General features: G+C 48.1%; 1 long non-coding RNA gene across 1 annotated transcript; it reads right to left on the bottom strand.

Moving 5' to 3' along the window:
* Positions 1-786: 786 nt before the first annotated feature.
* LOC124666313 lies at positions 787-12,675 on the bottom strand. Its single transcript, XR_006990858.1, has 3 exons — positions 12,364-12,675; positions 1,635-1,700; positions 787-842 (listed from the first exon to the last, which is right to left on the bottom strand). It is a non-coding gene; the product is annotated as an uncharacterized LOC124666313 (long non-coding RNA).

The raw sequence follows: 12,675 nt of genomic DNA, 5'->3' as shown, positions 1-12,675 counted from the left end.
TGCATCCAACAACATTGCTTGGAAAGCAAAGATTAAACCACTTATGGTTTGAATTGGAGAAACTTTTGTGCAAAACTCTCACATTCTGAAGCAAATGTGAGCATAATATCCTGAAGGCTCTCAAATGCCATGCCACTTATGTATCAAACCATGAACATTTGATATTTGTTCAGGTTAGATGGAAGATAAGTAATAGAAAAACACTAAATATGCAACAACTAAATTTAATAAATCCGTAGATGGCAGAAATAATCTCATTAACTGAAGTGCTCGCATTAGACTCCATTGCCCACTGTTCTCAAGATTATAAGTAGAATTAAACATTGTGTAAATGCACCACATTCATGGAATTAAGTGATTTGATGGCATATTTAATTTCTGATAAGCATGCGCCCTTGTAATTTCTGTTCACCTAACAATAGTAATGGCTTCAAAGTCTCAAACAATAATCAATTGATAAAAAAGATCATCAAACCACAAATCTCAACAAAATTTTAATAATATTGTGCCATGGGTATTTACTTGCAAGGGAAAAAACACGAGGAAAACAACTTGTAACTGCTAAAACAATTAGCTCTCACCTCTCGCCTCAGCAGATTTCTGTGCTACATATCCACATACATATAAGTAATATTTTTAGAAATCTGATTCCCAAGAAACAACATGAATCAGATGCCTGAATTGTGGCAACTGGTCTAAGAAAAACACCTTTCACATACACATGAAGTGCATGGTGGCAGTTCGCAACGGCGTATGGCTGAGAGACGATAGACATTCCTACTGGTGGTGAAATCACGCCAAAGGGCAAACCCCAGATGGCGTGTGGCGATTTAATCGGACATCTAGAAGAAAATTTAGCAGGGAACACCGACGGAGAGGTGAACGGTGGCCAATGTACCGTACATATCAATCGAGGAAGGCATGAAAGCTTAAAGGAAACAAAGGCAGCTAGATAAGATTAAAGGAAGGGACATTATATTTAGGCTAGAACTATTCCGTGAACACATGGAATTGATATATCCATGAGGGATTCTCCGCACAATCTCACGGTTTGTGTTACTAACTCCAGTTGATAAACCAAAGATGGTTTGTTTAAATGTTGAAATATTGCATGGTAAAGCATATCTGCTCCAAATACATTGACAGTCAGTGGCCGAGGCATGAAAAACAGTAGCTCATGTTCTGAAACTTATACTTGGAACTCCAATGTTTACCATCATTGAGTCTAATGACTTAAAAGACTGGTAAAACCAAATGGCAGAGATAATATTTCTTGTATCGATCGCTATTAATGTAAAACAATTCGTTTACCATCTTAGCTACCAAGATATTATATAAAGGTGTGAGATATTCGATAAATCATTCTAATTTATATGCAAGGATCAGCTTGACTATCAGTCTACCATGTTACTTAGGTACTCCTACAAAGAAATAATTATTCGCTACAAATCCACAGATAAGCACATTTTTCTACTTCAGATGCAGTATATAATAGAAGTTATAGGGAACACTTGTAATCAAACTACAGAAGAAAAGAATGATTTTTTTCAGGAGCATACATAGTTATCTTGGTGTAGTCAAATAGTCGTAAGATTTTGCAAAACAAGAAAATGAAAGATTAGCTTTGGACCTACCAAGCCAAGTATCAAACCATTTCATGATGCTGCAATCTTGTATACGTAGTCCACATTTCATGCACCCTGTGTAAAAAGATTCCACATTTTTCTTCAGTGAACTCAAAATCGGATGCTATATTCTAAAACAAAGATATGCAATATGCTCATTATAGACATGATTGTCAGTAATGTGGTAAACTTTATTGCAAACAACTCTTGCTGAATTTATTTTACAATCTGGAAGCACAATAAGATGTACAACTAGACATTGGGAATTTGACATCACTACACCATAGGCTATGATATAAATATAATTTTCTTGATAATAAAAAAGATATTCAATTGAATATGATGCCCATATCAAATGGATTTATCGACATTACAATAGGCTAGGGGGGAAATCTAGCTAAACTATAAGTTGTTATTGTAAAACTTAGAAGCTCTATACATGTCAGGATGGTAAAACTGCTCCAGGGTGTCATCCTTGGGAGTTGGAAAGCATAAAAAAACGACTAAAAGAATATGATTTATTTAGCCTTTGGAGTTCCATAAATTTGTCTACACTGCTTTTCTTGCAGATTCTCTCACAACTTTAAATAACATAACTAAAACTGATCATCAAATAAATTAGTAAATCGAAACAAAGAAAAAGGGAAACCGCAAAATGAAGTTTCCATGAATTATTTATCTTCGCGAGTCACAACCAAGTATCCAAGCAAAGAACATAATCGAGAGGAACTTGCAGAATAGCAGAACGTGTCAATAACACCATCCAAGATTTGAATCCCAGTATTCGTGTAGAACATGGATAGAATTATACCAGCAAGGGTTGCTATTCAGCTAAAAGCAAAGTTAGAGGAAGGAAAAGATGAAACCATGGAAACTTAATTAATGTGATCACACAATTTGACAGAACTACATGAATGAATAAGACCTATGTGACTACGTGGAGTGAACTGATAAAAGGCCAGATAGCATTTGTAGAATACATGTCGAACTTGCACTATTAGGCTTATCATATTTTCAACCATATGGAGACGAACCAGAGATCCTGAATATCCATAAATGCGACGATAATCAAAATCTAGTTAGCAATTTTTTTTAGAGCACCAACCAGATCTTCAGGCCCTGGACGCATATTGGAAGCAGCGATTCACGTTTCGCCTGTGTCGTTTTGGCGAGGACAATACCAAATTCTTCCATGCATGTGCCTCGGCTCGCCTAAGGAAAAATCATATCAAAGTCCTACACGATGGAGACCGGGTCTTATACAACCACGCCGAGAAAGCCGAATTGTTACGCAGCTTCTATGCGGGCCTACTTGGCTCCTCCACCCCCCCGGTGTGGGGCTTCGATCTGCGTACCACCATGCGGAGCGTCGCAGGCCTACATGATTTGGAGAGGCCTTTCACCCTGCATGAGGCGAAGGACGCTGTCTGGGCTATGCGTATGGACAGTAGCCCTGGCCCTGACGGCTTCGGCCCTGCATTCTTCTGCACTTTCTGGGACCTTGTCAGTCCGGACCTCATGGCCTTCCTTCAGGACTTCTATGACGGAGTTGCCCCCCTCGACGGACTCAATCGGGCATTTATTTCCTTGATCCCAAAGAAGGATGAGGTGCTCACCGCTGACGGCTTTCGCCCCATCTCACTCCAGAATTGTGTAATGAAAATTGTCACTCGGATCCTCACAACAAGACTCCAACACTTCATAGAGTGCCTCATCTCCTTTGAGCAGTCTGGGTTCGTCAAGGGGCGGAATATTGTTGACAACTTCCTCTATGCAGCCGACGTGGTCCAGAGCTGTCAGGTCCGAAGTTCTCCGGCCGTGGTGCTCAAGCTCGACTTTAAGAAGGCATTTGACTCTGTCAACTGGGAGGCTTTAGACGCAATTTTGGATGCACGTGGACTCGGGCCCCTCTTCCGGTCCTGGATTTCTTCTATTCTTAACACTGGACGGACTGCTGTGCTGCTCAATGGTGTTCCTGGGCGATGGATTACATGCAAGAATGGGTTACGCCAAGGAGATCCGTTGTCCCCCTACCTGTACTTGGCCGTCGCTGACTTGCTCGCCAGCCTCATCGCCATGGAAGGGGGCGGTGACCGTCTATTGCATCCCCTTGTCGACGATCTCCCATGCCCCGTGATCCAGTACGCCGATGATACCTTGCTGATTTTGAGAGCTGAACACTGCCAGGTCCGTCGCCTCCGTGAGATTCTGGACCTCTTCTCGCACGCCACCGGTCTCCACATCAATTTTCACAAGAGCACGTTTGTACCCGTTGGCGGCGTCTCGGCTGAACTGGCCTCAGAACTGGCGGGCATCCTCAGCTGCCCCGTCTCGTCCTTCCCCCAGACTTACCTTGGTCTGCCGCTCTCGGACCGCAAGCTCCCTGCCGCCGCCCTGGAATTCTTGTCTGTTAAGATCTCCAAACGCATTCCAGGTTGGCGGACATCCCTGCTTCCCATCGGTGGGCGTCTCACTCTCACTACTGCGGTGTTGTCTGCTCTCCCGTCGTTTGCCATGTCTGTTTTGCCGATCCCTAAAGGGACGCTCGCGAAGATGGACAGGCCCAGAAGATCGATGTTCTGGAAAGCAAGAGAGAAATGTTCCGGTGGCGATTGCCAGGTCGCCTGGGACTATGTGTGCCGGCTGAGATCCGAAGGCGGGCTTGGAGTTGTTGACCTTGGACTTCAAAATAAGTGCCTCCTGCTGAAAGCGGTCCATGGGCTTTTCACGGGGCGGGACTCTCCGTGGACCAGGTGGATAAAGCGCAGTTATCTTGGTGAACACCCCCAGGCGGCCACCCCCGCTTGGAAATGCTTCCAGTCGCTTATCCCGCTATACCGCTCCATTACGAGAGTCGAGCCCCATGACGGGTGCTCCACGTCGCTCTGGCACGACGCTTGGACCCAGCTGGGCCCCCTGCCGGCGGCTCTCCCCGCCGCTTTCTCGCACTGTCTCCGTCCCCTCGCCACCGTCGCAGATGCCCTTGAAAGCAGAACCGTGGAGATCCCACTCGTCCACCGGGTGTCTGCGGCAGCCTCAGGGGAGATGGAGTTTATACATGCTTGCCTCTCTCGGATCTCCCTCTCGGCGTCACCGGACGTCCGTTTCGTCGCCCTCGGCCCATCTGTCGACTTCTCCACAGGGTGTGTCTACCGAGCTCTTCACTCCACCGGTTGTATCGTCCCGGGCCAGGACGTCAACTGGAACTGCTTTGCGCCCCTCAAAGTGAAAGTGTTCTTCTGGATCATGCGCCTCCAGAAAACAAGGACGCGTGCGCTGCTGCATCGTCTCGGGTGTGTGCGCTCCACGGATTGCCCCTTACGCCCGGCCAGCCCGAAGACATCTCGCACCTGTTCGTTGGCTGCCCCCGCCTCCGCCCCTTGTGGAATATCATCTCTCCCTCGGGGCGCCCCCGGGCTGATGACGACGTGTTGGGCCTCCTCGATGCTCTCTCCGAAGACTTACCCCCCATGCACCCGAAAGCGCGTAACATCGCCATCCTTGCCTTGCTGTGGTCCATCTGGAAATCCCGCAATAGAATGGTCTTCGACGCGGATCTCATGTCTACCCTGCGCGTGTTGGATATGATAGCCGACCACCTCCGCATGTGGATCGTCCGCGCCCCCTCTAGTGTCGACACGACCCCCCTGCTAGCTTGGTGTGGATCTATCTCTTAGCCCCTTAAACACTTGTACCCCCTCCTCGCGATTTTTTTTAAAATAAGCCTCGTTGGTCGATAGCTGACCAACTGGACTGCTAGAGACCAACTGGGCTGCTACAAACCAATTGGCTTGCTCATACCCGATTAATTGTATGGATGTATTTCCTTCATTCGCACGACGCTTAGGGTTAGCAGAGTATTGGTACACCATACTGATACATAGTTCATACATAAAGTGTGATACATAATGCATACATAAATATCTGATACATAGATACATAAATATCTGAGATTATGGATGGCGTCTGGGGTTTCGTGGGGGCGGCGTAGCACGGGGTGTCCAACCGAACCTGTCCGGAGCCCTGGTTATGCGAGTAGGGATCCAGGAACCGGACTCGGGGTCGTACTGTGTCTCCTGTGTGGGTTCTGGTGGAGGAGTCTACATACCGACATAGTTCTGCTGCGTGCTGTAATACTCCATGTGCTCAGGATCCTGATCACTAGCTCCCCATGAAGGATTGGACGCAGTGTGCTGCGTGTATCCTGTGCCACGAAACATAAGTGATGTCAAACTAAGTGGAGTATAGTTTATATGGAACACAATATATAGAATACTACATACCCCGTGTGTATCCTGCTCCTCCCATGAAAGGGGCTTGCTGCTGCCGCCATCGGTCAAAAGCAGCTTGCCGCCGATAGTACCGCAAGTCGTCAAAGGAAGGAGTGTGATGCTGCCACGCTGCCACGACGAACCTCCTCGCCCGGTCGAGGAGGTGGTGGTCCGGGTGTCACCGTCGGCGTCGAGACGAGGCCGTGATCCGTGTTGCTCGGTACTGATAGTCGTCGACGGAAGGAGTGTGCTGCTGCCACGACGAACCTCCTGCCCGGCCAGGAGGCGGTGGTCTGGGTGTCACGGTCGGTGTGAGATGTGGCCGTCGCTGCTGCTGTGTGGAGGGTCGCGGTGGAAGGAGGTGGTGTTGAACGACGTCGGAACTACGGCTACACGTGATAGCCGAGTAGATCCCGCGTAGCTTGTCCTCGAGTCGTCTCAACCATGACACATGTTGGTCACGCTGCAGAAGAGGCGCACTGGACACTTGACGTGTGTACCGAGCGACTTCATCCTGTAAGTCTGCAGTCAGCTGACCCTGAAAAATGATGGTAGCATGTAAATCGTAGAACCTAATAGATAAAAGACAAGTATGATGGTGGAATAGAAAGTTATACGTATCGCATGCTGTCGACTACCGGCTGTGGACTGAATCGGGTACATATCATGCTTAGACCCAGGTGGCGCCTCAGCTGGATCAGTCGGCTGGATGAGGCGCACTCGCGTGGCTGAAGTGTACCTCTGCAGATATGCGTCAAACTCCTGTGGGTCAAACTGCTCATCGTTCGGCCAGAAGTGTGTTGTCGCGCCATCCCACTCAGCAACATACGAGCCAACGCGCTGAAGCCACCATGTCGAGGAGTGGCTAGTACCCTTCCTGTTGTACCTACAGAAAAATTGTGTCGGTTAGCCGAACCATGATGAACAATCTTAAACTTAGCGATGCTCAGAACTTACTTGTGGACGTAGGCAGGGAGAGGTGCTATCGGTGGTGGAGGATCGACCAGCTGCCGAGAGCCGAACCGCCTCATGATCCTCTCGCCGGGCCATTATCTCCACGGACACATCGAAGATGATCTTCGACTCGTGTCATCCAGTACGCACAATCTCTATAGCAGAGGTTAGAGATCCCGCCGGGGTACCTTGCATGCACGGCGGCAGCCATATAGGGCTGCCAGATCACCGCCCTATCATCGAGCACGTCGAACTGCTCGGTGAACGCAGGGTAGCAGTTCCTGACCTGGTCGCGAGCAAATCATCTCTGCGGAGAGAAATAGTCAGTACTTGTGCAAAACTATAAATTACGAAAGAACTATGTTCTACAGTCTACATACCTCGCGACGTGTCCAAAGTATGCCGAAAGTAGGCATATCGATGTGGTCCGGATCATCCAACTCGTTTGCCCCGAAAGGGCGCTCAGCATCTATGTCCGGCCGACCAATCGGGAACCTCTCCCAGGACCACAGCTGCAAGAACAATGGGCAGCCAAGAAGGTCAGACTTGGGGGAGACAAGTGTACAAGCATTGCACAAACCTTGGTATGTGGCTGCTAGAACCGCGGAACCCCAACTCCGCTGTATGATGTCGTCGGCGGTTTGTGCCTCCGCTATCTCTAGTGCAATGGGGATGAAGCGCCTGCTGATGGTGGTCTGATGGTTCTCTCGTGAACATGACCTTTCCAAGCAGCCACAATATGTACGCCTCGAGACTCCTAGTGATCCGTGCCTCACTCATCGGCGGTGTGAACTGTGAAACCTACAACCATGAAAAAAAAGATGTTAGTTATAACAACGCAATAACCATAAATAAATTTGTTATAACAATGGTTACCTCGAAGTTGAGTAACCAGTCACACTTTGGACCGTGGTCCTCACAGAGAAACTCAGTCTGGCCCGCACGAGTTCCCTCAAAACGTGCGGACATTTCTTCATCCCAACGCACCGGTTCTGCCGGCGGGCCTATGGGCTGACCCGCCAACGGTAGGCCCGAGTAAGAAAGACACGTCCCGGAGAGTAGGGGCCATCTTTCCCCATCGAAAGTGGAACGTGTGTGTCTCGGGCCTCCACCGATCCACCAGGCTGGTCGGTAGGGAGTGGTCTCGTCGAAGGCGCTTGATCGGTGTGCCTACTCGCTCACCGATGACCTCCGACCTAGTGGCCTCAACCAACCGTGCAAAAGGTAGAAGTCCAGCCCACTTCAACCTACAAATTCATATAAGAATCCAATTAGTATGTGCCGAGTACTTCAAATTGAATATACCAAATAAATCGCACATACCTCTGAACCCAACCGGGGTGTATCTGCCAATTTTGATTACCCCCGCGTGTCACCATTGGTGACAAGCTATTAGGGTTGGCCTCTAGCTTGGCCGCACGGTGCGCCCGCTCAATATCCCTATTGAGCAATGATCTTCCTGCCATTTCTGTAAACAACAAAACATTCGTTATTACTCATTACAAATGATAACATAGTTGCAAAACCAAAATGACATAATACGGATATAAATTATTGTAACGTACATGACCATAATAAAATTGCAAAGTAGTTCCATACTTATTACAAATTCATTGTTCAATACATAAATTATAGTAACATAGTTTCACATTTGAGATTGCAAAGTAGTTCCATACTTATTACAAATTCGTTGTTCAGTACATAAAATTGCAAATAAGTTTCGAAGTAGCGCCTCGCCGCCTAGTTTCTTCCCCTCCCGCGACGTCCCCTTGTGCCTCGCTGCCCCCTTCCTGCTGGGCCCGTGCCGAAGGTTGTACAATTACTGTCCCAATGGCCAAATTGATTGCATAGGAAACATTGTCTCGTTGGCCCTCCAGCTTCAGATTCATCCATATCATTCCGGATGCGCTGCGATGGCCGTCTACCGATGCCTGTCCTCAGTAGCGTTGGGTTTGGGATATATCGCCTTTCACCAGGGTTTACAGTGTTGAAATTTCCCATTGACCGAAATCCTTCCAGCTCACCGGTCCAGGTGTTAAGCACGGCCTTCTCAAGATAATACGGAGAGACGAACGAGATTTCCGACATCCCCAGGACACCACAAACAACTAACACATGTGAGCAAGGAAGATGAAGCAACTTTGGTTTGTTGCATGTGCACTCGCAAGTTGGCCATTCTTCATTGCCAATTTTCACATCATGCGTTCGCTGCGGATTCCCACACCCGAACCTATCTGTAGGTAAGCGTACTTTGAACCTTGTTTCCACATTACCAATTTGAACAACAGGGAGATGCTTAGCTTTCTCCTTCTTCTTATGCATGTACTCCATAATCTTCGAACAATCTGGAGTGGCTGGTTTGTTCACCATGTGCATCCGAGCCTTCTCACGTCTCTCTCTGTAATATTTAACTGTGCCCATGAAAATACCCTCTACTATAGCTGTAAGTGGCAAAGCTCTATTGCCTCTCAGCACAAAGTTATACGACTCGCGAGGTTGGTTGTCATGACGCCGTATCTAGCTCCATGTGTATCGTGCAACAAAGACCACCTCTCTGTAGGCTCATGCTCTATCCACTCGCTCAAAGTTTTTAATCTGCCTTCCCTGCCTTCTCCTTGTTCCGGGCGGGTCAAATCCGGGCAAGTCGCACAGACCTTGGGGTGCCTCATAAACTGGTGCTTCTACCGCTGTTGTTCCTGCTGCAACGGCCTGCATATGTGCTGCTATGTTTGCATCTCGAGCTGCTTTTCTCTCCACAAATTGTTGCTTCGTCAACTCCTGCAGTTTGCTACGCAAAAAATTATACTTCCACTCGCTGGTTCTAGATGCACAGACCTCTTGAAGACATTCATAAGGTCCTTTTTCCTAAATTGTGTGTAAAAATTGGCCCCCGTGTGGCGCATGCACCAACGGCTCTCAATGTCAATCCATGGAGTTTCTTGCCCAGGCTCTTTCAGTGTCTTAATAGCTTTCAGTATACCCGCATGCCTGTCATGAAGGATGCAAACATTCGGCTTGTCCTTTACAATTGAAATCTTCAATCGCCTCGAAAAACCATAACCAGCTTTCGGTGTTCTCACTCTCCACGAAAGAAAAAGCGAGTGGCACGATTTGATTGTTTCCGTCCATTCCAATGGCGGTCAAGATTTGACCCTTGTACTGACCGGTCAGAAATGTGCCGTCGACACATAACACGGGTCGACAGTGTCTGAATGATTCGATGCATACACCGAACGAGAAATAGACTCTATGCAGAACCCTGTAAGATGGGGACTCCGGCAAAAACAAGTCCTGGATGTTCACATATGTGCCTGGATTCCTCGCCTACAGCGTCTGCAGCAAACGAACAACAGCGTCGTATGCGTCTCGAAACGAACCAAACCTCATCTCCATCGCCCTCTGCTTAGCCCTCCAAGCCTTGCCATAAGAAATGGTGTAAAAATGATGCTTCTTAACATTCTTCTGTATGGCGTTTACTCTCATGGCTTGCCCTTCCACTATTTCAGTGTACAGCAGCCGAGCTATGAGATTAGATGACAGGTTGCAATGATCATTGCGGATACTTACAAGCTCACAACTATGCGGCACAAAGTCGCTCACACGCCATATTGTGTCATACTTAGGAACATACCCATGCACCCTTCCGGGACAATTGATGTCCACACATTCCATCGTCAGGTATTTTCCAGATGACACGATTGTTCTCAGCTCCCTCTGGCTCGCCATTGCCCACTTAATTATTGCATCCTGCATATGTCACTTCGACGGAAACATGGCCCCTACGGTGAGATTGTTCTGGTGATACTCCCAGTTAGAATCAAGGCCATCATTGATTGTCATTGCAGACGAAAAGCTGTGATTCCATCTACCAGGAATAGGCACCTCCTCCCCATCATCGGACTCATCGGAATCATCATCATCGGTTTCACCTTCGTATCTTCCTCTTCCATCCGATTCTCGCTTGTATCCATTTTCTTCGTCACCATCAACCTCACCGTCTTCTCCTGTGTAACCATCACCCTGGCCACTATAAACATCTTCCACATGGCTGCTCTGTTCAGGCTCGTAACCACCGCCACCGCCGGGTGCTTGACTGCTTTGGCATGATTCGTAATCACCTCCTCCACTGTAACCGCCTTCAGGAGGCGCTACCTCCTTCGCCACCGGAAGAACTAATGCCACAGGGTTAGTTCCTCTCCTATCAGACCCTTTTAACCAGCTCACCCACTTAGAGGTATCATCTACAGGCCTCAGATACCATAAAATGTTTGATAACGACTTAGTCCATAATGCATGCACACTCACTGTATGCACTTCGAGATTAAGCCCGAAACATTCCGTCAACCAGTCCTTCACCTCGCTCAATTGTCCATGTTCTAGGGGCAGTCAAATTCATCTCTACATACTTGAACTCACTCAGATCAACTCCCATCTCATTTGATCGGACACTACCCAAACCATAGTAAAATACTATCTTCACTACATCTGTCATCTTTGCTCACCTAAAAAAATTTCCATCCGCGTCAACAAACGTAACTACTACACAGCAGATAAATAAACTAACACCAACACCACCCCACATTAACCTACACAGTTAACACTACTATGCAAAGATTAGGGTTTACCCTTGTAGCGTGAGCAGCCTCTCCAACTGCAGTAGCACGAGCAGCACGAACAGCACACAGCAGCTCAGCACCACCACGAACCAGCAGCAGCTCAGCCCCTAACACCACCACCAACCTCCACCACCAACCTCCACCACCAACCTCCACCACTTCATCACCATTGCTGCTAAATAGCACCACCAATCGTCTCCAAAACCTAACCCATCTGTAGATCGGGCTTCCCTCAACTAATAGCAGCAAAATGGTGAAGTTTTATCGGCTAAATCACTAGGGATCTGCAAAAATGGTGAAGTTTCGAGCTGTGTTCTTGCGTGCAGGGAAGAGAGCAGGGAAGATGAGAGGAGGAAGAGGAGAGAAAATGAGGCCGACGTGTCTCTGCAGCAGCGCGTGGAAAGGAAAGCCGCGCCCGCGTGTCCGGCCATGCACAGCTTTGGATGCTGCTGTCCGATCGGCCTGCAGTGGTCCGACAGGGTGCTGTCGGCTGGGCAGGTACAGCGGCCACCTGCAATCGGCCTGCTATAGTCCGATTGGCCCACAGCTGTCCGATCGGCCTGCGGTAGTCCGACCGGGTCACACTTTTGGAAATATTTGAAAACGCGTGATAGTTCTGGAATTAAATAATTAATTTGTATTATTTAAAAAAAAATCGCCCCCTCCTCTAGCTGGCTCCCCTTCGGGATGAGCGCGGTATGCCGCCTCCCAGACCCAGGATTGTTGGCTTACGCCCCCTGGCGTCGCACCCTTGTAACCCCCCGCTAATTAATGAAAACTGAGTTCAGGTGGGCGATCGCCCCCCGTTGATTCCTCAAAAAAAACCAGATCTTCAGAAACAAAGAAGTTACAGAGGATTATATTGGAGAAAAGAACCACAGTCTGGCAGCATAGTACCCAAATAATATGAGAAGGGGATGGATCTGGCCAAATCACACCGTGGGAGGTCATTACGGAGGAACACGAGCCGAACCGGAAGATCTCACCATCTTGGACAAAGACACCGACTGCATCCCGGACTGCCACATTAGGGCTCTCAATCCGATTCGGAAGCCCTCAAAACAGTCGCACGTAACACAAACAAGAACGGATCTCCATGGGCTACCTATTCCTTCGAAAATTAGAAACAAAATTAAACCAAATCAAAGAAGATGGGGATTCACCTAGGGCTTTCAGACATATTTATAGGCATGGTAGCGGCCATCGGCG

Source organism: Lolium rigidum, chromosome 6, assembly GCF_022539505.1.
Source record: "Lolium rigidum isolate FL_2022 chromosome 6, APGP_CSIRO_Lrig_0.1, whole genome shotgun sequence".
NCBI classification, from domain to species: Eukaryota; Viridiplantae; Streptophyta; class Magnoliopsida; order Poales; family Poaceae; genus Lolium; species Lolium rigidum.
This window is presented reverse-complemented; position numbering and strand designations above follow the sequence as displayed.